General features: G+C 41.3%; 1 protein-coding gene across 1 annotated transcript in view; it reads left to right on the top strand.

The window, feature by feature from the left end:
- The window catches only part of PIK3CA (phosphatidylinositol-4,5-bisphosphate 3-kinase catalytic subunit alpha), a 1,902,358-nt gene that overhangs the window by 1,722,062 nt on the left and 152,582 nt on the right, over positions 1 to 27,714 (top strand). The window lies entirely within an intron of this gene.

Raw genomic sequence — 27,714 nt, 5'->3', positions numbered from 1 at the left:
TTGCTTATTTGTGCTTTCATAAAAATTTATCGCAGTCTGTTTCTTCCAGTTTCTCTCATATATCAGAAAATCTGTCTTCTACGCCTATTTTTTGATACCAGTTTTCTTAAGAAGCCTAATAGTCATAGATAGGGCTACCACCTTTTCAAATGCCCAAAGTGGGACATTTTTGGTAAACGTCATATTTTGCAGGCAGAATCATACCCACGGCCAGTACGAAGGACAGAACTTCACTTGTTTGCCTAAAGAAAAGCTTATTCTTGTAGCATTTTAGTAGCTTATTCTGTTTCTTACAACATTTAGGTGTTTCAGATATAGAATAACTGTTTTATGCACCTATTACATAAAATATAGGAAATCATTTTGCCCTAAAATCTTAGGACATTTGTGATTTTTACAATTTTTCTGCAGGACACAAAGAGGGACTGTCCCTCGCAAAGTGGGACAGGTGGTAACCCTAGTCATAGACTTTCTTTCATTTCAACCTCTGATTTCTGCAATCTGAAGAGCTGCTAAAGCTTTTTCTGTTCTTCTCAGTCTTTTGTCATTTAACTTTATGTATTCCTCAAGTGTCGTATTTATTTTAAACATATCCAAAAGAATTTGATTTATTTTGTCCTCTGAATTACTGGAGGCCATCTCCTGTACCAAAGCTAAACATGAACTGCTTTGCTGAATAGCTGCAAAGCTGTTTGCCACCTGAGTGTTTTCTTCTCTCTTTTATAGTTGATTTTCTCTTACTTTCTTCTGATTTCATCTTTGGTGATATCCAGCCAGTATGGTGACTAACAAGTGACTAAATTTTACCCAGATTTATCATTTTATTGGCTTTTCTCCCACAGTTTTTTGTTTTTACACTGGGAAAGCTCTACTCATCCTGTTGGTCATTGTGCTGCTATCTTGGAAAGTCTGGTACTTTTAGCTTTCTCTCTTTTTCAGTCTTTGGAAGTGGTATAGTTTGATTATGGTTATATTACCTTTTTTCCATAGTAACAAGTCTCTCTCAGTTGTATTTTTAGTTCAATGGCTAGCCAAGGTAAATGTCTTCCAGAAAATTTCTGTCTGTGGATTGCCTATCCTGATTTGGCATTTAACATATTGTACAAGGTAGGAGAGAGCTATGGTTGGAGTCTGACATTTGTAAACAGTATCCCACTGTTTGTGTTCTAGCTTATTTACCGATCTAGATTTATTGAACTCTGACATGTTATGGGTCTGTATTATCATGAGAGAGACTTTTTAGCTTTGAGTAATCAGTGATTGGGCTGTAGTCGCTTCATGTTGCTGTAAGAGCCCTTGTGTCATATAATTTGTTAAGGTGTTTGTGGTAGCCGTGTCTAGAAGTGGTCTTTTTGCCAGTTTGAGGTATCAGTTCTGTACCTCCAGTAACAAGTTGAGATGTGCTGCTTGTTGCCATTTTCTTAAGCTGCTTTCCTGACTAATTTTTTTCTGTCTATGTTTAGGTCACCCAGTATAATTATTTCAGTGCTTTTAATTTGCAAAAGAATATTGCATATTATTACCTTGGCAAGTAGATGGAAGGTGATGGTGGGATGTAGTCTGAAATTACGTAGAGTTCAGTTTTACCTTCAGAATAAATTGTTGGGACTGAAATCAAATACGGTATTACTTCTGTCTGTAAGCCTAGGGCTGAGGTTGGCCTCTTTGCGAACAAGTATTTAAGCACCACCCCCTAGTCTTCTCCCCCAGCCAAATATGAATGTGTGATATTTATTGGCAGTGTCAGATGATATTCAGCCATCGTATTTATAGCTATGATTCAGATGAGAAAATCATTCTAGGTTAATAAGCATAAAAACAGATTTCTTGATGTGGCCATTTGTTATTCAGACTAGCTGTTGCATCTTTTGGTGGCTGTCAGTGCCTTTGACTTCCGTTTGGGAGGATTGAGGGCTTGGGAGAAGTAAAGTGAAGTTTGTTAAAATTAGATTAGTTTGATTTGCAGTAAGGAGACTATAATTTGTTTGCATGTTACCTGCATGTAGGATCATAAAGATGAAATAAATACCCTTGTGGGATCTTTTAATTGTACCATATGGGGCATGTTTAGTTTAGTAAGTAGCTTAAAGGACAACTGCACCCTAAATATTGCATTTCTTTTCCTGTGAGGTTGTGTCCATCCCTAGAGGATGATTCCCCCTTTACCTTCACTTATTTAAAAAGCATGACTTAGCAGTTTCTCCCACTCTGTGTCATTTATGACCTAGTTCAGTGATGGCAAACCTATGACATGCTTATCAAAGGTGACACGCCACGACGTTGTGGGTGACACACCAGCATTCACCAACACCTGAGTTACCAAAGAAACTGCTTTTGCATTTGTTGCTTGTGTGAAGTGCATTGAATTGTTTTGTGCCAGAAGCCAGTTCAACAACACTGCTGCAGAGGTAAGGAAGTTATTAACCTCAGACTGTTTTGGTATACTATCTTGATAGACCGCAAAGGGCGGTGCTGACATTGTTTTCTCTATCTGGTTAAACTTCTGGAAAGGGCAAGTAGTCTGCATTTCTAGGAGTATGCTGTTTTACTTTCCTGTCAACTGCCCTCTTAATCCCTTCTAAAACTGGTAACATTTTACACTTAATGTTGTTGTTGTCTTTTGGCTTTTCCCGGTTAGGGGTCGCCACAGCGGAACTCCGGTCTGCTAATTATTGGCAGTAGATTTTTATGAACACCGAGGTGCCAGCTCGATGTTCAACCTTCATTAAAGGCACGCCCATTTACGCATGTCTCTTGAACGCCCACCCAACCCCGAGGAGGACATGCAGACTCCACACAGAAGGCACTCTCCCCGCACTCCAGCCGTGAATCAAACGGGAGAACCTCTTGCTGTGATGCAACAGCGCTACCGCTGCACCACTGTGGAAGTATGCTAACTTTTTACACTTAATAATGACAATAATTAGATTTATAGACTAATTTTACTTCAGAAAATATATATTAATTCACATTCATTTTTTTCTGTCAGTGTCTCAAATTAATAGTAATAATAGTTTAAAACTGTCCATGTCGCTTATTTCTAGGTTTGTCCTTGATTCTGCTCAGATTTATCCCTGATGTATTGAGAGCCATGCTGTTTTATTTATTTATTTGGGGGGAGGGAAGACACGCAAGCAGTGTCAAATTAGGCATTTTCCGAATTTTTGACACTCTGAACCTAAAATGTTCGCCATCACTAACCTAGTCTTCTTTCTCAGTGTACATCATGCTTAGGATTCTTAGACTTAATCGTATTTCTCACAACTTCCATTCTAAATGAATAAGACAGATCAAACAGCATGTAGTAGGTGGCATTGTAACTTAATCAGCTGTGTTCTGTCTGTGCATTATGACCAAGAAATAGCTTTTCAAGAGAACAAGATTATCAACATGCCTACCCTACACAAGGAATTAAGGGGGAGGAAGAAAATAATACTAACAAAGTAGTTGGGATGCTGGCAGCTTGGGATTGTGTAGAGATTAATGGCGAGATTTTAAAAAATGCATTTTTTTTCCAGTTTTTGGCCATTCCTCTTGAAGGATGTGATCATACCTCTCAAACTGCAGACATTGAAAATAGATACAAAAGTCCTTGATGGGGAGGTACATCCTCATAGCAAAAACATATATAACTCTTTCCACTTCCTGTAGGAATGTGGGATACTACTCAGGAGCACATGTAAAAAAAAAAAAAAAAAAAGTGACAAAAATGATGGAAAATGCAAGCACATTATCAAAGAGCCAGTGTAATGTCTGTATACTTTAATAAACTTTGTTGTAAACTTCTGCCACACTGTTTGTCATAAAATTTGTTTTCTGGCAAATCACAAGGACTGACATCACTAAATGACAGTCATTTCAGCTTCAGATTCTATATCCTTCAGAAAATGCATGCTAGTGTTTAAAAACCTGTTGTTCTAACAACTTTCTTTGATTATAAGATCAATAATTAAAGTCCTTGCATATTTTTGAGTCACCAAATTAATTTTCAGATTTATTATGCTAAGAGGTTGTGATGTTTGACTCTTATTTCACTTAAAAAAGTTAGTAGAACAACAGGTGTTGTATCAACATGCATTTTCTGAAAAATAAAAAGTATGAAACTCTAATGTCTGATATTACTGACTTACTGTAATCCTCAGTGATTTAAAGCTTCTTGCATGTAACCCCAGGACAGAACCTGAATGTGATCCTACAGGTTCAGTGTTCTTCCCTGTATACAAACAAATTTTACCAGAAAATTTCACCAGCAACAGGACAAAAAAGTAGAAGGCAAAAATCAGGAACGGTTGAGTCCGGTTTAGTACTGGAGGCAAAGTTGTGTTAAATTAAACCACATACCAAGTAATGAAATTAATGGCCAAAACTAATACATTAGGTTTAGGAATGCAGATTGCATGAGTGTGTGAGTGACTGACTCACTGACAAGGGTTTGAGACAATAATATACCTTCTTTGGTTTCAGCTCACAGAGGGTGGATGGTTTAAAGTGCATAAGTATCAACTGACTGTTTTGCCTAAGTTGGACTTGAATCATGTGTATATCAGTCTGCCTGTTAGAACACAACTGAAACATAGTTTTGTGGCTTGAAGTTAAGCATATTCATAAAGCCATGAAGCAAATGAATACATTTTGGTGAATCTGAAAATCAGCTTTGGGTAACCTGAAAAGGAGTATTAAGAAGACCTTGTGGAGATTTCTTGGTAAATCACTTTCTAGTAGCAGAGTTAAAGTTTTTATTTTTTTAATGAGATACAATAACATGTTGGTATTAGTGAATAGACTTGATTAAAGAAAAGCCAAAATCATCTGAAACAGACTGAAATGGTTCCATGGCTGTTGGAAACAGCTGTTGTTGGAGACTGAAGTATTTGAGTTTTATTTCTTTTGAGTTTTACTTTAAAGTGAAACCAACTCTTGTGTTAATTTCTCTTTGTGGAAAATATGACATTCTGAAGACAAAACTATAGTAAAGGTATTTCCATTGGAATGACAGACTCTCTGAGCAGTGTCTTCAGGACCTTATATGCCATGGCATGTTGCAAGCCCTGTCACAAAGGTAGAGGATGTAGCGATTTGGCATGCATCTTGGTGCGGCTACTATTAAACCCCAGTGCGACAGTAATGTCAACAACAGAAAACTTTCTTTAAATGTACTTCAGTGGGCTGTATCCATGTGGTGCATTTGTAGCGAAATTATCATAGCAGTTTGTATTTGTGAAAGGTATACACACCTGTTGCATACCTCTCAACTGTCCAGATTTCTGCAGAATGTTCAGATTTTTGCCTCAATATTGTTGGTCTGCTCCTCTTAAAATTTGTTTTTTTCCAGCAACCTACAGTGGAATGAAGTCACTAAATAACATACATTTGAGTTTCAGACTTCATATCCTTCAGAAAATGCAAGCTAACACAAAAACTGTTAGTCTAACAACATTTTAAGTTTTTAAGAACAAGCAGTATTCTGTATTTTTCGTAACTCTGGTGTTTGAAAGAGCTCCCTTCCTCACCCAGTATCACACCGTGTGGATTCCATGGAATGTGCTGTATGTAGCAGACACATTAGTAATAGAGAGAGAGAAAAGTGATAGTCCCAGCAAATTACCCATATAGTCAATTCCTTTGGTGCACAGCATACCTCTCAACTGTCCAGAATGTCCTGATTTTTGCCTCATATTTTTGTGTGCGTCTGATCCTCATAAAAACTGTTTTCCTGGTAAATCACCGTAGACTGATCCCACTAAGTGATGTCATACTTTTGAGTTGTCGACTTCATATCCTTTAGAAGATGCATGCTAACAGAAAATCCTGTTATTCTAGCAACTTTCTAAGGTTAGAAAAGCAATATTTAAAATATGTCCCTATTTTTGTAAAGATGTCCCCCAGAATCTTTATCTAGATTTCTTGCACTAAGAGGTTGAGAGGTATAATTTGGTGTCTTGGCTTGCCCAAGCTACCCCTTGTTAATATAAATACAGTGTCCTCCTCTGAAAAAAAACAGGCAATGCTTAGTGGGATCACTTTGGCAATACATATAATTGTGTATTTATTATCTTAAGGCATGACTGTTTCTCCGTGACGATGTTAGTTTGTTTGGTTAACAGACTTTTGCAGTGTTACACAGCATTCAGCTGGTAATGAAAGAAAATGGTCTTCGGACTGTTAGACATGGAGCAAACTGGCAGCTTGTAAACTTTCTAGTCTGTACTATATTACAGTCCATTGTAGTACAAGTGTCTGGGTATGTTTTTGGTGTAAATTATCTTGTCTGTTTCATAACTATACTTTGTTCTTCAGCACATTTTATATGCTGCCTAACCACAACATTTGCTTTAAAAATTGTGGTTGTAATCTGAGCAGGTTTTCTAGTGTTACTGGTGCATTTACTAATCATTAATATATTTTTGAGAACTAGTATAGTAATGACAGGAGTCATTGAAATGTTATTTTTTGAGTAGTACTTGTTAATTATTGCTGATGCCCCTGGCTTTGAGCTTGATGTTTTGCCTTTCAACTTTGTTACAGCAGTGCCGAAATGAAAGTGTATATTTAATGATCAGCTGCGGAAGGAGTTTGAATATATAAAGAGGGGAAGAACTGAGCATGATGCAACATGCACACACTGCAGCAGTAATTTCTCAGTAGCTCACGGGGGTCGATGTGATATTAATGATCATTTACAGTCTGAAAAGCACAAGTAGGCTATTACAGGCAAGGTGTCCAAAGGGAACCAGCTGAACTTTTTCTGCATAGGTTGGCAACTTCCGGTGAGCTCCAGCGAGGTCTCTTTGCCGACAACACACTAAGTCACGGTCACAGATGTTCATCATGTTTCACTGTTGCAGTCATTATACTTGGGTTATCCTGCTGGCAGGCTACCCGCAGTCGGCCTGAATTCCAAAGTCCTGGTCCGGCGTCTGATGTTCTTCATCTCACATTGCTGCAGTCCTTACTTATGGGTAGTCCGCTGTCCTCGGTCGGCCCGAATACCAAAGTATTAGGCTGACGTCGGTCATGGGCGCACAGCCCTGACATCAGAGCGTCAGGGTATAAAAGCGCATGACCGACGTCATATCCTCTGTCTTTTTTGCCGCATGGTCCGATGCAGAAGCAGCGTTGCAAGTGCCGTTCGGCTTTCTGAAATTTTTCGTTTTCGGAGTTTCAGACATACCAAGTTGGGCTAAGTACCCGTTGGGGAGCATTTTTGTTTTTCTTGCCTCAGTTGTTTACGGATGTCAGAAAAAGTGAATAATTGTATTTCTTGTGGGAAGCAGATACCGCATAGGGATTACCACTCGCTTTGTATCCCTTGCTTGGGACCGGAGCACGACGTAGTTGGGTGTCGGTTTTGTGCTAGGTTTAATAAGCGCACTATTAAGAGAAGGCTAGATTGCGCTAGGTTAGTTTTTGGCAAACGGTGTAATTATAATATGCCGTCGGATCCTCCGACGCCCGCTTCCACGAAGCGTAAAGACAAATCTGTAAAGCCTAGACAGGATGATTCGTCCATTTCGGACGCCGGTCCTTTAGAGACTGCAGTGGAACAGGTGGATCCGGCTGAAGTTTCTGTTGAGTCTCAGGGGGAAACCTTGATTTTACAGGATGTGGCTTCACAGGAGTCAGGTCAGGCTGAAGGGGCCTCTCAGGTTACTATTCTCCCTTCTTTGCCTAAGGGGGTTAGGCCTTCTGCTACTGTTTCTAGGGCTCCTTCTAAGGGCAGGACTGTTTTGCCTTCTTCTGGAGTTAGTTCTGGTTCTTCAGGGTCTGTACCTAAGAAGCATATGCTTAAAATGGCAGAAGATTTGATTTCTTTAATTAGAGGTTCCATGCCCCCTCCTGATAAGAGGCCCAGGGTAGAGCCAGAGTTGGAAATTTTGGAGCAGGCCTCAGATGATTCTGAGTCTTCTGCTGAGGATATTCAAGATTTTCCTCCTTATTCGGATTCCGATGCAGAGGACTCTACTCCTTCTGCTTCCCTCCAGAGGATTTTTCATTTTCAGAAACCTTACACTCTATGAGGGAACATTTTAAGTGGGAAGGACAGGATTACTCAGATTCCAGAAAGAGGCTTAGAGAGTTCTTGTTTTACCACAGCACAGACCCTTGGCTATTCCTCCTGTTTTGGATGTTGTTCAGGATGTTTTTCGGAGGCCTCATTTAATCCAGATTCTATGCCTCCTGCACCAGTTAAACCGGACAGGTATTATAGGGTGCCTGAGGCTCATAAATACCTATATAAGAGTCCTAGGGCAGACCCAGAAACTATTAGTCAGGGGCCTAAGGGTGTTAGGGCTTCTGTTGTAAAGAATCCGGTTCCTCTAGATAAGGAAGCTAGAGCTTTGGACAGATGGGGTAAGAAGGGGTACACCTCTTCTACTTTGGCAATGAGGGCTTTAAATTGCCAGTTTCATATGTTGAAATATCAGAATTTCCTCCTTTCTCAGCTAAAATCTAAAGTGGATGCTTTGGCGGAGGGCATAGAGTGTAAAGAATTGCAAGATTTGGTGCATGTTTCTGAACAGGTGGGAAACATTCTTTGCAGTGTGGCTTTGATGCTTTGCAGGCTTCTTCTAGAGTGGCTGCCACTGGTTCAGTTCTTCGTAGGCATGCCTGGCTTAAGGATCAGAATTTATCTGAACATGTTAAGTCTAGAATTCTGGATGCCCCTTTACAGTCCGAAGTGTTGTTTGGTCCTCCTGTGGAGTCTGTTTTGAAGAAAATGGAGGACAAGGCTAAGTCTATGCAGACTGTTAAAGATTTTTTGCAGGTTCAACCTCCTAAGTTTAGTAGAAATTGGCCTGCTAAGGGGTGGACGTACCCTTCTGATTCCCAGTCTAGGGGTAGATCTAGGCGTGGTAGGGGCAGAGCTCAGAGTACCTTTAGGCCTAGAACCTGGAGTTCGCCTGCTCAATCTGCTGGTGAGGGTAGGGGTCAGTCCTTTCGTAAACAGGCCCAATGACCTGCATTTTCGGCTGCCAGATTCTTCTTGCCTGGCAGCTCCTTTGGGAGGAAAGCTAGCTCTCTTCAAGCAAAACTGGTTTTTAGTCACCCAAGACAAATGGGTGTTGGACATTATAAACAAAGGGTACAAGTTTTATTTCCATACATTGCCTCCTTTCAAAGGTATGCCAGACATTCCTCCTCGGCAAAGGATGGAGGCTCACAAACAGATTTCATTACTTCTTCACATGGGAGCCATACAGCCAGTACCTCCTTCAGAAGTGGGTCTAGGGTTTTATTCCCGCCTGTTTCTAGTACCAAAGAAAGGGAACACGTGGAGACCGATTTTGGATTTATCTCTCCTAAACACTTATTTGGACATTCCAAAGTTCAAAATGTTGACATTACAACAGCTTTTGCCTCTGCTGGGAAAAGATCACTGGATGGTAACTCTGGATCTAAAAGAGGCTTATCTTCATGTTCCTATCAGGCTCAGTTGCAGGAAGTACCTGCGTTTTCGAGCTGGAAATTTACATTATCAGTTCTCTGCATTGCCCTTTGGCTTATCTACTGCACCCAGAGTGTTCACAAAGGTTCTGGCTCCAGTGATAGCCTTTTTCAGGATGGAAGGAATACAAATTTATCCTTATTTGGACAATTGCCTGATTATTGCACAAGACAAGGACAAGCTTCTTCAGCATCTACGGTATGTGATGGTAGTGTTAAGATGCCTAGGGTATTCTGTGAACGAAACAAAGTCCAGTCTAGTACCCTCTCAGGACATGTGCTTTCTGGGTGTGAGACTGAATACAGCTTCCCAGATGGCCTTTTTGACCCCGGACAAACAGAAAAGTCTTTCACTTTATTTCCATCAAATGTCTCTACAGTCCAGGCTGACTGCAAGGACAGTCCTTCAAGCCTTGGGGTTCATGGCATCTTGTATTCTGGTGCTTCCCAATGCCAAATTGCATATGAGGAAGCTTCAATGGTATCTCAAAAATCTATGGACACAACACTGCCAGGATCTAGACACTGTCATTCAAATAATACCTTGCATTCAGAAGGAATTTTTGTGGTGGGCTCAGGAATGTCACCTAAACAAGGGACTCTCTGTGACCCGACCAGAGGCGAGTCAGATTCTAACGACGGATGCCTCGGACAAGGCTTGGGGAGCACACCTCAATGGGAAATGGGTGCAAGACACGTGGCCTGCCAGACTTCAACATTTGCATATCAACTTGAAGGAGATGTTAGCAGTACAATTTGCATTAATGGCTTTCAAGGATTTACTTCACCCAGGGCAGGTGTTGATTCTAACAGACAACACAACTGTCATGTGGTACATCAACAAGCAAGGGGGAACTCATTCGTACCCTCTTTGCAGACAAGCGATGATTTTGTGGGAAACAGCTCTCAGTTACAACCTCAATCTTCAGGCAAGATTTCTACCAGGAGCACAGAACTCCTTAGCAGATGTATTGAGCAGACAAATAGTGGATCCTCACGAGTGGAAATTGGATCCTCAGGTATTTCAAAAGTTGACAGTGTCATGGGGAACTCCAGACATAGATCTGTTCGCTTCCCCACTAAATTACCAGTTGCCAAAGTTTTGCACAAAAAGGTTTCATCCCACAGCTTGGAAGGTGGACGCTCTGTCATTCAGTTGGAACAATCTTCATGTATATGCCTTTCCACCTCTACCTCTTCTGCCCAAGGTTCTCTTGAAGGCCAGACAAGACAAGCCATCCATGATCCTGATGGCACCGGATTGGCCTCGACAACACTGGTACCCACTACTGAGGAGTTTGGTCCGAGAGCCTCCATGGCCTCTGCCTTTGATTCCACACCTTTTGTCTCAGGAAGGCAATCACTTTCTCAATGTCAGAATTCAGTCTCTGCATCTAACAGCCTGGCATATTCTGTTTTAGATTCTGGAGGTTCTCAGCTTCCACAACAAGTTTTGAATGTTATTTTGGAGGCCAGGAGGCCTAGTACAAGGAAAGTTTATGCTGATAAATGGAGGAGATTTTTATTTGGAGCAAAGGGAAGGACTTTGATGTTTCCAAGCCTAATTTGAGTGCTTCCTTACAATATCTTACTGAGTTATTAGATAAAGGTTTGTCCTTCTCCTCCATAAAGGTTCATGCTGCAGCCATTTCAGCTAATTATGACGGTGACCCTCCTTTATTCTCTCATCCTTTGTTTAAGCAGTTTCTCAGAGGGGCAAAGAACATAAGACCCCCACGTAGAGCTCCTACTCCTGCTTGGGATCTCAATTTTGTGTTGGAAAAGCTTACTCTACAACCTTTTGAGCCTGCAGCTACGGCCGAGTTAAAGTATTTGTCATGGAAAACTGCTTTTTTGTTGGCCATTACTTCTGCAAGAAGGGTTTCTGAATTACAGGCCCTTATGGCAGTGGAGCCTTTCTTGATTTTTCATAAGGATAGGGTATCTTTGCGTACTAATCCTTCCTTTATGCCTAAAGTGGTTTCTAGTGTGGCCTTAAACCAAACTATTCATTTGCCTACTTTTTATGCAAATCCTCAAAATAAAGGGAGAAGATTTTGCACTTTGGATATTCACAGGCAGTTGCGTTATTATTTGAGCAGAACCAAGGAGTTCAGACAGTCTCAGCAGTTGTTTGTTTCTTTTGCTTTGGGTTCACAGGGTAAACCTGTTTGAAACAAACTATTTCTAAATGGATTGGGTTTTGTATTTCTTTTGTTATTCCCATCATGGTAAGGAGATTCCGACTGGGATCAGACCTCATTCCACTAGAGCTACTGCAACTTCTACTGCCTTTCTAAGGGGGGGTAGCTACAAAGGATATTTTGGAAGCAGCCACTTGGAGTTCAGTACATACTTTTCTAAACATTACCACCTTCCTCTTTATTCTAAGTCTAGGGCCGGATTTGCCACTGCAATTTTACAGGGCATTTTAGCAGCCCCTAATGCTTTATGATTTTTCCAACCTCCCTTTCCCGTTGCTTTGGGATTCTACCCATAAGTAAGGACTGCAGCAATGTGAGATGAAGAACATAGTACAGTTTTGTACCTACCATAAATGTAGATGTTCCAAGATCCACATTGCTGCAGTCCAATTTTCCCTCCCTCCTTCCCCTCTGTAGCTTAGCATGGTTATATGGTTTGGGTGATGGCTGTAGTTGGGCATATCGTTTGGGAAGGTACTCTGTTTTTTGGCTGTGGCCTTTCTTTTAGGGCCTTCTGACATCTGGGGCAAGAAAAGACTGAGGATATGACGTCGGTCATGCGCTTTTATACCCTGACGCTCTGATGTCAGGGCTGTGCGCCCATGACCGACGTCAGCCTAATACTTTGGTATTCGGGCCGACCGAGGACAGCGGACTACCCATAAGTAAGGACTGCAGCAATGTGGATCTTCGAACATCTACATTTATGGTAGGTACAAAACTGTACTTTGCTGTCGCCTCTTCCCTGACGTCAGTGCGCCAGGGGTATAAAAGATGCAACCGACGCCATTTTCTTCAGTATTTCTTGCCGTGCGGTGCCCGAAGCAAAAGCAGTTCGCAAGTGCCGGCCGACTCCTGAGATTTCCGAAATTGAATTTCAGATCCAAAGTCTTCAGTAAAGCTAAGTACCCCATTGGGGAAACTTTTTTCTTGCTCCAGGCCGATGTCAGAAAAAGTTAACAATTGTATTTCTTGTGGGAAGCAAATAAATACCTCATAAGCATTTTCATTCTTACTGTATTCCTTGCCTAGGCCCTGACCACGACGTTGCTAGTTGTCGGTTTTGTGCTAGATTTAACCAACGCACGATAAAGCATTGGTACGATTTTGCTTTTCATTACTTTGGCCGAAGGTTTAACTATATAATGCTGACGGAACAACCGACGACCGGAATTCATAAAAAGCACAAGGATAAAGAAAAGGACAGGCATCCGAGGTCCAAAACCGACGATGAAGCCTCTTCCAGGCCAGTCGCTGGTTCGCCGGTGCTCAGTGAGGCGCTTTCGCAGCCCCTGACTCCCGCTACCTTAGAGCCACACGCCGCTTCTGACTCCCACGTGGAGACAACTAGGCCTCTGGATACTCAAGGTATTGGCCCTTCGGAAACTAATCCCTCAGATGGGTCCAGAGCCGCTGAGCAGGCATCGGCTTCTGAGGGTGTCTTCAAACTTGCACAACTTTATATCAAGCCTACTTCAGCATCCAAGACAAAGTCTAAAACAGTTTTAAAGACAAGTAAACAAGTACAGCATTCACCAGGACAGACTTCTATGCCTAAGAAACAGATGCTCAAAATGGCCGAAGACCTATTTACTTTGATCAGAGGTTCCCATCCACCTCCTGATAAGAGGCCTAGACAAGATACTGAATATGATTCCTCAGATCAGGTTTCCATTTCCTCTGATTCCTCTTCAGAACAGGGGTATTCTATTCCTCCCTATGAGGATTCTGATGCTGAAGATTCTGTTCCTTCAGCCTCCCCTCCTGAGGAATTACTCTTTTTGGGGAAACCCTGCATACCATGAGGGAGCATTTCCACTGGGAGAGCCAAGATTATTCAGATTCTAAGAAAAGGCTTAGAGATTTTCTTTTACTACCTCAGCACAGACCTCTTGCAATTCCCCCTGTTCTAGACATAGTAGATGATGTATTTTCAGAGTCCGGCCTGTCTCCAGACTCTTTACCTCCTGCACCTGTTAAGCCGGACATATACTACAGGGTTCCAGATTCCCATAAATTTCTACATAAAAACCCTGCTGCTGACCCAGAAACTATCTCACAGGGTCCCAAAGGGGTGAAGGCTGCTACTGCGAAAAACCCTGTCCCCTCAGATTGAGATTCTAGGGCTCTGGCCAGATGGAAAAAAGTCTACACTTCTGCTACCTTGACTGTAAGGGCTTTAAATTGTCAGTTTCATATGCTCAAATATCAGCAATACTTAATGTCTTTGTTAAAAAAAAAAATGTTGACAAATTCTGAATGTTCTGAGAACAAAGATTTGCAGGATTTATTGCATGCAGCTGAACAAGTCAGAAAACATACTTTGCAATGTGGTTATGATTCACTGGAGGCCACGTGCAGGGCCGCTGTTACAGGTTCTGTTATTAGAAGGCATGCTTGGTTAAAGGAACAGAATTTGCCTGATCATGTTAAGGCAAAATTATTGGATGCTCCATTACAGCATGATACTTTGGTGTTAAGGCAGAAGAGGTATTGAAGAAAATGGAGGATAAAGCTAAATCTATGCCGACAGTAAAGGATTTCTTGCAGGTACAGCCACCCAGATTTAGCAGGAACTGGCCTTCTAAGAACTGGTCCTTTACAATATCAGACTGGCCACAAAGAGGCAGATTCAGACGCCCTAGAGGCAGGCAACAGCCCCAGGGCTCATACAGGCCCAAACAATGGGGTGCTTCTACCTCCAAAAGCGGAGAAGACAAATCACAGCCTTGTAAGAAACAGTCCCAATGACTTCCCTCTGCCAATGCCAAGCACTTATCTTTTGGCAACACCCTTAGGGGGAAAGCTAGCACTTTCTTCACAAAATTGGCACAAGATCACCCAGGACAAGTGGGTCTTAAATATAGTCTCTCAGGACTACAGGTTCTACTTTCACACCCTTCCAAAGACAAAAGATATGCCAGACCTGCCACACAATCAATGGGCAGAGGCAGAAAAGCAAATTTCATCTCTCATGGACATGAGGGCTATTCAGCCAGTGCCACAACAAGAGCAGGGACAAGGATTTTACTCAAGACTTTTCTTAGTACCAAGAAAGGACAAAGCCTGGAGACCAATTCTGGACCTGTCTATTTTAAATACTTTTCTGGACGTTCCAAAATTCAAAATGTTGACTCTGCAGCAGCTTCAGCCCATATTGGGCACGAAGGCTTGGCTTGTAACTTTGGACCTCAAAGAGGCATACCTGCATGTACCAATCAGACAATCGTGCAGAAGATACCTCAGATTCATAGCTGGCTCAATGCACTACCAATTCTCTGCACTGCCCTTTGGCTTATCTACTGCGCCCAGGGTCTTCACAAAATGCCTGGCACCAGTAATTGCTTTTTGCAGACAGAGGAATTCAGATATATCCCTACTTGGACGACTGCCTTATTCAAGCAGAGACCAAAGACATTTTACTAAAGCATCTGGAATTCGTAAAAAGATTATTAATTTGCCTAGGGTACACAGTAAACTAAAAGAAATCAAAACTAGTACCCTCTCAAGAGATAATATTCCTGTGTGCAAGCTTAAATACAACTGCCCAGATGGCTTATCTCACGCCAGACAAACAAAGGCAACTGACTTCTTACTTCAAAAACATGGCAACAAAGGCCCAGTTATCTGCAAGAAAAATTCTGCAGGCTCTGGGCTACATGGCATCCTGCATTCCACTAATTCCATATGTAAGACTGCATATGAGGAAACTACAATGGTATCAAAAAAGTATTTGGACTCAACATTGCCACAGCCTGGAAATATTAATTACTCTCATTTCCTGCCTGCAATAGGAGTTTCGATGGTGGGCACAGGCTTGTCACCTCATCAAGGGACAGCCATTCACTTTAACCACAGCCAGGCAGACACTAACAACAGATGCATCAGATTATGCCTGGGGGGCACACATGGCAGGAAAATATATTCAGGGCACATGGCCCACAAGCCAAATGCATATTCATATCAATCAAAAAGAGATGCTAGCTGTACAGAATGCCCTGACAGCCTTCAAGTACCTACTTCATCCAGGACAACTGCTGATAAAGACAGACAATACTACAGTCATGTGGTACATAAACAAACAAGGAGGCACACATTCCTACCCCCTCTGCAGACCAGCCATGACTTTGTGGAACACAGCATTGACTTATCAAGTACTACTGCAAGCACAATTCCTGCCAGGAAAGACAAATACTTTGGCAGACGAACTAAGCAGAAACCTCATGGATCCTCACGAGTGGAAACTAGATCCACGAATCTTCAGCATGATAACAGGGAAATGGGGATGCCCAGATATAGATCTATTTACCCCCCTCACAACTACCAGCTACACAGATTCTGCACTCGGACTTATCACAAACAAGCATGGAAAGTGGATGCCCTTTCATTCAGCTGGAAAGCCCTTACACTATATGCCTTCCCTCCTCTGCCTCTTCTCCCCAAGGTACTCCTAAAGGTCAGACAAGAGAAGCCAAAAAGTATTCTGATTGCCCCAGACTGGCCATGCCAGCACTGGTACCCAATCCTAAAGAGCTTGTCTCAAGGCCCAGCTTGGACAGTGCCTCAAATTCCTCATTTGCTGACCCAACAAAACAATCAGATCCTACACAGCCAACTCAGAACCCTAAATCTGGCTGCATGGCGTATAATGTAAGCTTTCAGAACACACCTCTCTCTAAAGCAGTTAAGGACAGGAGGCCCAGCACCAGAAAATCTTATGCAGAAAAATGGAAGAGATTCTGTGCTTGGAACCAGGCACAAGGAATTGACATGCTTGTACCAAATATTCCTCAGATTTTACAATACCTAACTGAGATGCTGGACAAAGGCCTATCCTTCTCCTCAATTAAGATCCATGCCTCTGCCATTTCAGCTCATTACAATACGGACCCACCTATTTTTTCTCATCCACTGCTAAGGCAGTATCTCAGAGGGGCCAAAAACATAAGACCTCCAAGGAGAGCTCCAATACCTGCATGGGACCTCAATTTTGTCTTGGAAAAACTCACACTGCCTCCTTTTGAGCCAGCCAATACAGCTGAGATAAAATACTTATGGAAAACCGCTCTTCTCCTAGCAATTACTTCAGCAAGAAGAGTCTCAGAGTTACAGGCACTAATGGCTGTGAAACCTTTTATTATTTTCCATCTGGACAGGGTTTCTCTAAGGACAAACACAACATTTATGCCTGAGGTAGTGTCCAGTGTGGCTCTTAACCAAACCATACATTTGCCTACTTTTTATCCAAACCCGTAGAATAAGGGGGAGAGACTTCTATATTTACATTCTTTGGACATACACAGACAGCTACGCTTCTACTTGGACAAAACTAAAGCTTTCAGAAAGACTGAGCAACTCTTAGTGGCATATGCTGCAGGATCACAAGGAAAAGCTATTTCAAAGCAGACTATTTCAAAATGGATAGGCCACTGCATTCATTTCTGCTATTCACAACATGGCAAATCAGTACCTAAGGGCATTAGGCCACATTCTACCAGAGCAGCAGCCACTTCAGCAGCCTTCCTCAGAGGCGTACCAACCAAGGACATTTTGGAGGCTGCAACCTGGACTTCAGTGCACACTTTTACAAAGCACTACCACTTACCTCTTTACTCTAAATCCAGAGTAGGCTTTGCCTTAGCAGTTCTGCAGGGCCTCATAGCCACTCCTAATTCTATTTAGGCCTAGCCACCCAACCTCAGCTTTGGGATTCAACCCAAGTGTAATGACTGCAACAATGAAACACGATGAACATAGTACAGTTGTGTACCTACAATAAATGTAGATGTTCGAGTGTATTCACTGTTGCAGTCCAGGTTACCCTCCCATCATCCCCCTTTCATTGCTGGGGCTTATCTGTACTTCTCTAGTCTATATAACCTATGTGGTATATTTGCTTGTAGATGAAGGTTATGTGCATGCTTTTTTATGATCAGAATTTTTTCAGCCTACCTTTTTGGGGGCACCTGACATCTGGGGCAAGAAAAACTGAAGAAAATGGCGTCGGCTGGCGCACTGATGTCAGGGAAGAGGTGACAGCAACCAACGCTGGACCAGGACCTTGGAATTCAGGCCGACTGCGGGTAGCCTGCCAGCAGGATAACCCAAGTGTAATGACTGCAACAGTGAATACACTCGAACATCTACATTTATGGTAGGTACACAACTGTACTTTTCAGGTCAATGGATTGCACTAGCAAACTCATAAAACATCTTTGCAACAAAACATTCAGTTTAGCAAGAACAAAAATGCAAGAAGTTGTAACTGATTGCATTGCTTCTTTTGCTTTGGAAGAGATTGGAAAAGGTTTGGATTCCATGCAATACATTTCATTTTCTGCAGATACGTCGAACCACCAGACCACAAAACTCCTCTCTGTCATGATCTGGTATTTTGTTCCATCGCAGGGTATTCAGGTGAAGATGCTTGAGGTTGCATGAATTACCAGGTGAAACTGCAGACATTTTATCTACTGCAATTACAGACACTCTTGGCAACTTCAACGTGTTGCAGAAAGTTCTAGTATTTTCCGCTGACAACACGAACACAAACTTTGGTGGTGCTGAGTGTCATGGGACAAAAAGTGTGTATATGAACTTGAAGTGTCTTGGTCGCACTGAATTGATTGGCATTGGTTGCAGTGCGCAAATTTTACACACAGCAAAACAGACTGAAGCCGACTGCTTGTCATTTGATGTAGAACAAATCGTTTGCAAGATTTACCAACATTTTTAATTTACACAGAGTAGAGAAGCCAAAAGCTTTCTGTGAATTTGCCAGTGTAGAATGCAAGAAGCTTCTTGGCTACACAAAAACACGATGGTTAGCTCTGATGCCTGCAATTTAATGCATTTTGCTAATTTTTGAAGGGCTGAAGTTGTATTTTGCGTTGTTACCACAGTGCCCAACGGTTATTCAGGCATTCTTCGAGAATTCTATGTCAGAAGTGTGGATGTATTTTGTTTACTGTCAGACAAGTCATTTCAACAAATCCATTACAAAGATACAGTGTCAAATGAACGCAGCCATGGAGGTCCATAATGAGGTTTCAAACCTCAAGGCATCTTTGCAGGAACAAAGATATGAAGGTTTTCTTGGAATTGAGATGAAGTGAATGTTGAACAAACTGGAGAAAGAAGGGGATTTGATGAATCAACAAGTCCAAGAGCAAAGCGGTGTTGTTCTCTGATGCAACACATGCATTGAGTACATTGAAATGTGGGACCATTCAGATGACAGTAAGCTTTCATTTGCATTATGCAGGAAGGCACCTACCTGGACCAAAGGTGAAGCAGCCATTAAGATGGTCTGCACTGTTGGAAGATGCAGATGCACCTCAGCAGATGACAATTGACTGATCAAACCAATTGTGTTGCTAAGTATGCTACATCGCCGGTAATAGAAGAGTGGACGCAGTGTGGTACTGAAACTGGCCAGAGATGGTTGGAAGTATTTGAACATTTCAGATCTCAGCAGATTGAATATGATGAAATATTGTGACTAGTTCAGCTTGCATTGACACTGCCAAGAACCAACACACCTGTTGAGCGTGTCTTTTCCTTGATGAACGACATGTGGAGTAATGCCAAAACACAACTCACAACTGAAACTTTGAAATCCGTGCCGATTACAACAATGAACATCGACAGGCTATGTTTAGACTTTTACGAACTGATCAAGTCTAACAAACAACTGATAAAAAGCATTCATAGCACCAAGAAATACAAGTGGAAGCAAAATAAACAGACAAGCCAGCCCACAGTTGCTGTTATGACAACACATTAGGCCTTTACGTAGACCAGAATCATTTGACCGAATAATAAAGCATTTGTTTTGAACATTTTCTCAATTTTGTAATGTTTAATGTTTAAACACTTATGTTTGCGATTGGTTGTTTTGCAGATTTTCAAGTCACAGGCCTTTTTTTTTTTTTTTTTTTTTTTGGGAGCAGTACAAATTAAATAACTACAGTGTGAGTTTAGTGTTGCAAGGCATGTTCCGCATGTAGGGCTCAGGGATTAGTGTAGGGCTGTAGACCTATAAATAGGCTGCAGCTTAAGTGTCCCAGTATAGGTCCTGTAACAAAACGGCACCTTGGTATTGATTTACTCTTGATAAGATGGTTAGCTGCTTGGCTTATAAGTAGGACATGGCAAGTATCATACAGCAATTGAACAGGTGAAATTCTTGGTTACAGTCAGGGTGTCCCACAGTGTTCTGTCCTAGGTCTTTACTTGTTTAGACTGTATGCTTTATACCTATCTTTTTTGTCTGAGGTATTCTACAGTCTGTATGCAGATGACCTGAAATTGAGTAAATGGATTACATGTGTTAACAGGACGTGTCTGCAAAAGAACTTGACTAAATTGACCATTTGGCCAATTTGGCCATAGGAGAATAATATGCTGATAAATACATCAAAAACTAAGCATATGAGATTTGAGACATGAATTGAAAATTGATTATATAATACAGCACACAGAGATTGAAACTGTAGATTCATTTTTAAGTACCTGGTTATATGCGTAGATCCAGCTTGAGTTTTTCTAATCATATCAACTGATTGGTTAATGGTAGTTATAGAACTATAGGTTGCGTAAAAAGATTTTTAAAATCTAGGAATTCGGAAATGTTGACGTCATTATTAATTACATTATATCCAGACATGAGTGTGGAATAACAGTATGTAAACCTAATAAGAAAACAAGCATGAGTAAATTGGAAACATACCTCTCAACTTCTTACAGCAAGAAATCTGGACAAAGCCATAAATAATGGGGGGGGGGGGACAAAGGCCCGAAAATAGGGACAATTTTTAAATATTGCTCTTGCAAATTTAGAAAATTGATAGAATGGTTTTGCATTATCATAAGTTTTCTGAAAGGTGTGAAGTCTGAAACTCAGATGTCTGTCATTATTTTCTGACTTTGTTCTTAAATGATTTACCAAAGATTTCTTAGGAAATAGTTTTGTGAAAAACGGAAAAAAATATGAGGCAAAAATCTGAACAGTCTGAAAAAATATATACAGTTCAGAGGTTATAACTAGAAAAGGTACAGCGGAAATATACCAAGAACATCCATAAATGTGAAAATTTAAGTTATTATGAAAGACTAAAATATCTGAACTTGTACAGTGCCTCTTACAGATATTTAAGAGAAGATCTTATTCAGGTATATAGGACATTTAGAGACAACTATCTATGGGAGTGTTTGGGGTTATCAAAAGTAGTAGAGAATCATCGGACATCCAATGTAGAAGGTTCTATAGAATGAGAAGTGTACTAATTGGTTCTGTGAGAGAGCAGCTCATGGATGAAACAGACTACCAAATTGCATTAAAAAGCAATATTAGATGTTTTTAAGAACAGCCTGGACACTTGCTATGGGAAGAACCATTTTGGTATATTGACAGTCTAGAAGGGCATTAATACCCGTGCTTGAAATATTTGAATTTACGTTTTATCGAGGTGTATGGTGTAAAACACCAGTGTGGGAGACAGGATAATTCACTGAAAATGTTGGTATATATCACACTGTATTGGAAATATTGCTAGTTGTTTATTTGTAATTATAAAAAATAAGTAGCATTTCTATATGTATTATTATTATTTGCCACTTGATGAACCAATATGTGATTTGAAAACTTTGTATCCTGTGATGTAGATAGGCGGTCCTTTATTCAGTTGCTTAGCTTTTTTTCTGCTAAATACTTAATCCTCTTGGTTTTGGTAATTACTGTTTCCCTAACTTTTCCCCCCTTTTAAGGGAGTTGTTAGTTTTCCCACTTTCCATATCCCCCCCCCCCCCCAAAAAAAAAAAAGTTTTTCATCTTTTTAATACTTTAAACTCAATCCTATTAGTTTATCAGTGTGGATTGTTACGGTTTCTTCTTGTTGCTGTAGAAGAGTGGATTCAATGGTCTCACCTGGCCCAGAATGTGGTCATCACATGCAAAGCTCACTTCACCCTCAGAATATGGAGGGATGAGCCTAAAAGAATAAAAACAAAACTAGATGAGCATGTGCAGCTCTTTGGTTTATAATTATTTACCATTTTAAAATGTTCTTTCTTCATTGCACCTCGTCAGTGGAGCAAATAAACTGCTGAGAGTTGGTCTGTTTTGGGAGACTATAACCTTTTTAAGAAAAAGAGGAGGTTAATTAGTTTATTGTGTGAAAAAAAACAAGTACATAGAGGATTGTCCATGGTTGTCTATGCTGTAAACCAGGTTGTATGTTACCTCAGTTCATTTGAGCATTGATATTAGGTTGGATACTTTTTTGTCTGTCATACTGAGTTTGCAGTTTTATCGGGTTCAAAGTTTTTTGAGTTTACCTGTTAAGGATTAAAAATTTCATTAAGTAATCACTCAGTGATTTGAGTCATTAAAACATTTTTTTATAAATGAATCAAGTAAATTCTGAGTCTTTGTTGTAGTTTAAGGTCTACTTTATTTATTTATTAGCAGTTTGTTTATCGGGAAAGTCCATTGGGCCTAAAATGAGCCCATTTTCAATGGAGCCCCAGGGAGAAAAACTCCAAATACTGTTGTCAACAAAAATCACAATGCATTCAAATGAAGTTGTACAATATAAATCAACAGAAAGTCAATACACAGTTTACAATAAAAATCAGCAATAAGACCATTTTAAAATGTCACAATAAAGAATCAAAAAGTTTGAAATTTATACATTTATGATAATGAAAAACAAGGCAACAGCAAAGTGGGTGAGGAAAACTTTGAGAGGAGTGTTATGGAGTATTCTTAGGTCATAGACAAATAAAAGTAGTTGATAAAGGAAATACTAGCTGGAGTGTAGTTTTATAGGGCAGAAATAGGGAAATAGAGAAAGTGTGTCACGTGGGGTGGGAACAGGACCATTCCCAGTGGGAAGAGAGGTGAGAGTGGAGAAGGTTCTTAAAGGAGGAGAGATTATGGGTGGTATGAATGAGTGGGGGAAGGGAATTTCATAGTCGTGCTAGTGAAAAAGGTAGTAGAAGTGTCCCTGGAGTTTGTGTGGGCTTGTGTACTAACAGGAGTTTCTGATTGCTAGACCTAAGTAGTCTGCTGGGCTGGTGTATTTGGAGGGTGGAGGAGAGTGAGGGGCAATTTCAAGGTTGGAAGATTATTTTATGGGCAGTGGAGATTTCTATATAGAAAAGATAGTTTGGGAGTTCCAACCATTTCAAGGAGTGGAGAGCTTTGCAATGGTGGGAGGAGTATTTGGATCCGGTAGCAAACTTAGCAATTTTGTTGTAGGAGGATGCTAATTTGGACTGGTAAGGAGAGGAGCACCATACAGAAGGGAGGGGAGGAGATAGGTAGTAGAGAAGGGTGTGTTTGGTTGAAGGGGTAAGATAACAATTGTGGCGATAAAGCATACCCAGTTTTTGATGAGTTTTCCTAATATTAGTTTGTAGGTGGATGTTAGATTTTAATTGGTTATCAATGAGTACTCCTAGAAGTTGAGTGGGGAACTATTTCAAGTGGGGTTGTGTTTTGCCTTGTTATTGAGAGAGTTCTTATCAATTTTGGAAGATTTAGAAGGGGTAAATAACATGATCTTAGTTTTTGAAGGGTTGAGAGCAAGGTGATTATTAAGCATCCAAGATTCGGTGCAGGAGAAAGCTTCTTGAAGTTAGTTTCATAAGTTTAGGAAGGGGTTTGGCAGAACAGATAATTATGGAATCATCAGCGTATTGGACCACTTTAGCATTAGGGATGCAGTGATGGAGGTTGTTAATGAAGATGTTGAACAGTAGTGGGCCTAGTATAGAGCCTTGTGGGACACCTGTGATAGTATGAAGGAAGGAAGAGGTGGAACTTTTCCATTTGACGGCTTGCAAGGTAGCTGGAAAACCAATTGATGGAGGATAAGGAAAGTTTCAGATAGGATAGCTTGGATAGGAGAAGTTTGTGAAACTGTATCAAAGGCTTTGAATAAATCTAGGAGGAGGGTTGATAAAATGTTGGAATCATGAGCGTGGTTGATGGTTTCAAGGAAGGAGGGCTGTAGTTGTGCTATGCCCGGGTCTGAAGCCATGTTGTGTCGGGGTAAGTAGCTGATTGTCTAGTGAAAAGGGTAGGAGTTGTAGGTGGATACATTTTTCAAGAATTTTAGAAATGGCTATTGGATGGAAATTAGAGATTTCTGTATTGTTGCCTCCCTTGTGGAGGGGAATAATGAAGGCTTTTTTTCCATAGGAGAGGTACACAAGCTTCCTGAATGGAGCGGTTTATTAGGATGGAGATAGGTAGAGCTATGCCATCGGCAGCTAGCTTAAGGAAATTGGAGGGAAGCTCATCTGGGGCATTTGAGCATGGTTTTAATTTTTGAAGGAGTTTTTTTATGGTACTAGTTGGAATAGGTTTGAATAAGAAAGGAGGATGCTGAGTAGGGTTAGAATTAGAGTGGGTTAGTATTGATGGGAATGATGGTGATATGCCTGAGGTATTATTTGAGAAGGTTGTGGTAAGTTTAGCTATTGAGTCAATAAAGAATGAGTTAAATTGTGTAGCTAAGGAGAAATCAGATGTAGGAGGATCAGGACAAGGATAGTCTTTTTTACTGGGATGAAGCAGGTTAGAGATGCTGCTCCAGAACCTTTTAGGGTTTGATTTATTATTTTGCAATTTTGTTAATAGATTTTTCTGTCCATGGCAATTTGTTTTTTTTACTCTGTTTTGGAGTTGTCTATAGTCGGCCAAGTTATTGGGACCCTTATGTTTTTGGTACAGTTTCCATGATTTATTGCGGAGATGCATGAGGGAGACTGTCTCCTTGGTCAGCCATGGGGCAGTTTTGGCTTTGACCCTTTTAGACCTAAGGGGAGCAAAGCTGTTGAGCAGGTTAAGGAATTCAGAATTGAAGTAGGAAACAGTGTCGTCTAGAGAGAGGGTTTTTAAAGGGTTCCAGTTATGTTTTAAGGTGTTGGCAAAGTTTTGAGCATTGAAATTTTTGAGGGAACGGGCTGTGATATAGTTATGGTGTAAGTGGAGAGAAAGAGGTGTACGTCGTGCAAAGGCAGGGAGATGGTCACTAAGTGGGTCAGGTATGATGCCTTTATCAGAGATGCTGTGGGGGTGGGAAACAAGTATCCAGTCTAGAATAGCTCCTGAGATAGAATCTTTAGCAGGTCTAGTTGGAGAATCGATTACGTGGGTGAATTTATACAGATTTATATTTTGTGAGGCTGTGGGAGAGTTTGCAGAAGACCAGTTAATATTAGTGTCACCAAGGAGTATAGTCTCATTTTGTATGTTAGTCGAGATCCAAGAGAGAATATCCTCGAGTGGGGATGTTGTTTCCAGTGGTGATGTAAAGGTCAGCTATACATGTGTTTTTGTTATTTATCTTAAGGAGGGCCAGGGTTAGTTCAGCTGTAGAAAATTAGGGAATGGGCTTTGTATAGGGAGTAACCATTAAGGAGGAAGAGTAGATTAGGGCTACTCCACCACCTTTCTTTTTGATTCTATCATTTCTTATCATTCTAAAATTGGGTGGAGTAATTTCTGTATCCCTAATGTGACTATATCATTAGTAGTAGTCAGCATGTACTTGTTTTTTCTGTACAATAAACCTTAATTAACCTATTTTTCATTAAATTAGTTATTTTCTATAGAAGAGTGTTTATTTCTGTTGATATTTGTTTGCTGTTATTGCCTTTCTTTGATACCATGTCAGACAAGGTCTCTGGATTTAAAAAATATACAGCTTGCGGGTGCAAAATTGTGCCCCAAGACCCTCATTCCCTTTGCGTATACTGTTTAGGTGTAGCTCACTTAGAATTTGAGTGCAAGGCCTGTGCCTGTTCCGGAGCCAGGACTGTCACTGGTAATAATGACAAATTGGTACTTGAGGGCCGCCTCCCTGCCCAAGTAGGAGGGGTCACCACCTTCTGTTTCAGCAATGTCTTCTACCTCCTCCAGGAAATTAGAAAAAGTGAAGGCAAGTATGGACAAGAAAGAGAAAGAAGTAAGGAAAGGAAGCAAAAAAAGTGTATAGGGAAGTTGAAAAAGAGATCTCTGGATCTGTCAGGCTTGTCCAGCCCATCATTGAAGACTCCAGGATGTACAGATCCATCTTCATTGAAGATCCTTCGGATCCATTCCCCATTTGCATCCTGTAACTTCTCCCTGGAGCCAGCTATAACCCTAGGCTGCAGTCACCATTTTTGCAGGAAAAACCCTGATGTTCACCTCGACCCACCACCATCAGTGGCAGTCGTCCTTCGCATCCATCTGATCATCTAGGAGTCATCGGAAGAATGATGCAGAAGTTCCTTCAGTGAAAGATCCAGCTGGGGCTTCCTCGGCACCTACCCCTTTCTGGACATGGTCCCTACTGCCCCACTATTAGTCTAGTCTCTCCTGTGCTGGTTTTTCTTTTAGTTCTGAAGCCCATGGTTCTGATTTACTCACACTGGACACCTGCCTCGGAGTTGACAGCTTTACTGACTTTGACTGTTTCCCTCACCCTCTCAAGTCCAGCCCTATTAGATTGAGATGTTTTTGGAGCCATCCTTGTCCCTGGGCACTTTGGCTGTGGATAGTTCAGCACCTTTATCATTCTCTGTGCCGAGATGGATCAGAGCCGGGGACATTCCATTTCTGACTTCCTCAGGTCAGAGAGGTGCAGTTTTGGCTCCAGTGTCAGTTTCAGCTTTCAAGGCTTTTGAGGGGCTCCTCTCCAGATCCAAAGAGGAAGTTTCTGTATCATACTCTGTTTTGTTGCAGCCTCCTGTGGATTCTGTAGCTGTATCTGTTCATCCTGTCTGATGGAAGCAGTCAGCCTTGAGAGCTCTCACTTGACAAGCTGTCCTTCCAGTTCCAACCCTACCCCCAAAAGAGTCTATGGGAGATGTAGGAAAAGAGCTTTACAGAGAAGGCACTTAGACTCATCTCCATTGTCTTGTCACAGAAGAAGCTGATTTCAATGAAAGGGAGGGCTCCCCATGATGCACTCTATAAGACATCTCCTTTGGCAATATTATGGAATTGATGAAGCAAAGAAGAGGTTGGTTCACTGAAGTCTCATCCTCAGGGGAGTCTGTCTTCCTTGAGACATTCAGGACTGGCTCATTTACCTCCTAGGTTGTTCCACCTGCTGATGTGTTAATAGATCTGGGCTCTCAGTGGGACTGGAAGGAACCTGGTGTGATAGAGCTGATCCCTCATAAATCAGATAAGATTTTAGTTGCACTTAGAAGCAGTTCCCATTGAAGCAAGGGTCCCGCAGTAAATGCCATGGTTGTTGAGGCGTCTTCCAAAAAGGTCATCTCTGAGGACAACGTATATGTTCAACCCTCTAATCAAGGCTTTAGGGCATTGGACAGATTTGGAACTATGCTTCAGCTATATTTGCAGTCAGAGCCCTGAACTTACTTGTCTCACATGACTTGTTTCCAGAGGGACTTGACCAAGAAACTGTCAAAATCCCTCTCGGGTAATCTGCCTATGGACATCCAGAAATCAGTGGAGTCACAGCTGTTGTCAGTCAATGACCAGTGTGTCCATGAGTCTTCTCTCTAACGCAGCTGATGGCACAGAAAGGGCAGCAGGCACCGGCATTGCTGTTCATTGGCATGCTTAAGTGAGCCCCTGCAATTTAATGGAAGGCTTCAAGACATCCTTTATCAATGCTCCCTTCAGTGGTTCGACTCTTTTCAGACCAAAGGTTAAAGAAAAGCTTACAAGAAGTGAACATTAGGGCAAGACCCTGTCTGCAGTTGACATTTGTTTTTCCAGTCCTCAAAGGATCTTTTCTCAGAACCAGAAGGGTGGAAAGAAGTTGTGGTTTCAAAAGTCCCAGGGTTTTGGCCAGGATGTTTCTGCTGACAGCAACCCCCCCCCCCCATGTCAGAGGGGGAAATAATTATAATGGATGTTACCCCAGAAGCACAGACTGACTGCAAATTCAAAGGTTTAGATGCCCCTTCACCAAGAAACCCTTCCAGTGCTCCTGAACAGTTGCCCAACTGCTGTACCCTGGAGGCAGCTGAGGGCATTTTTCCTGCAACCTCAAACCTGGTGGGCTGTCAGTTAAGTTTCCTGGATGCA

Source organism: Protopterus annectens, chromosome 4.part1 (assembly GCF_019279795.1).
Source record: "Protopterus annectens isolate FY-2018-M chromosome 4.part1, PAN1.0, whole genome shotgun sequence".
Lineage (NCBI taxonomy): Eukaryota > Metazoa > Chordata > Ceratodontiformes > Protopteridae > Protopterus > Protopterus annectens.
This window is presented reverse-complemented; position numbering and strand designations above follow the sequence as displayed.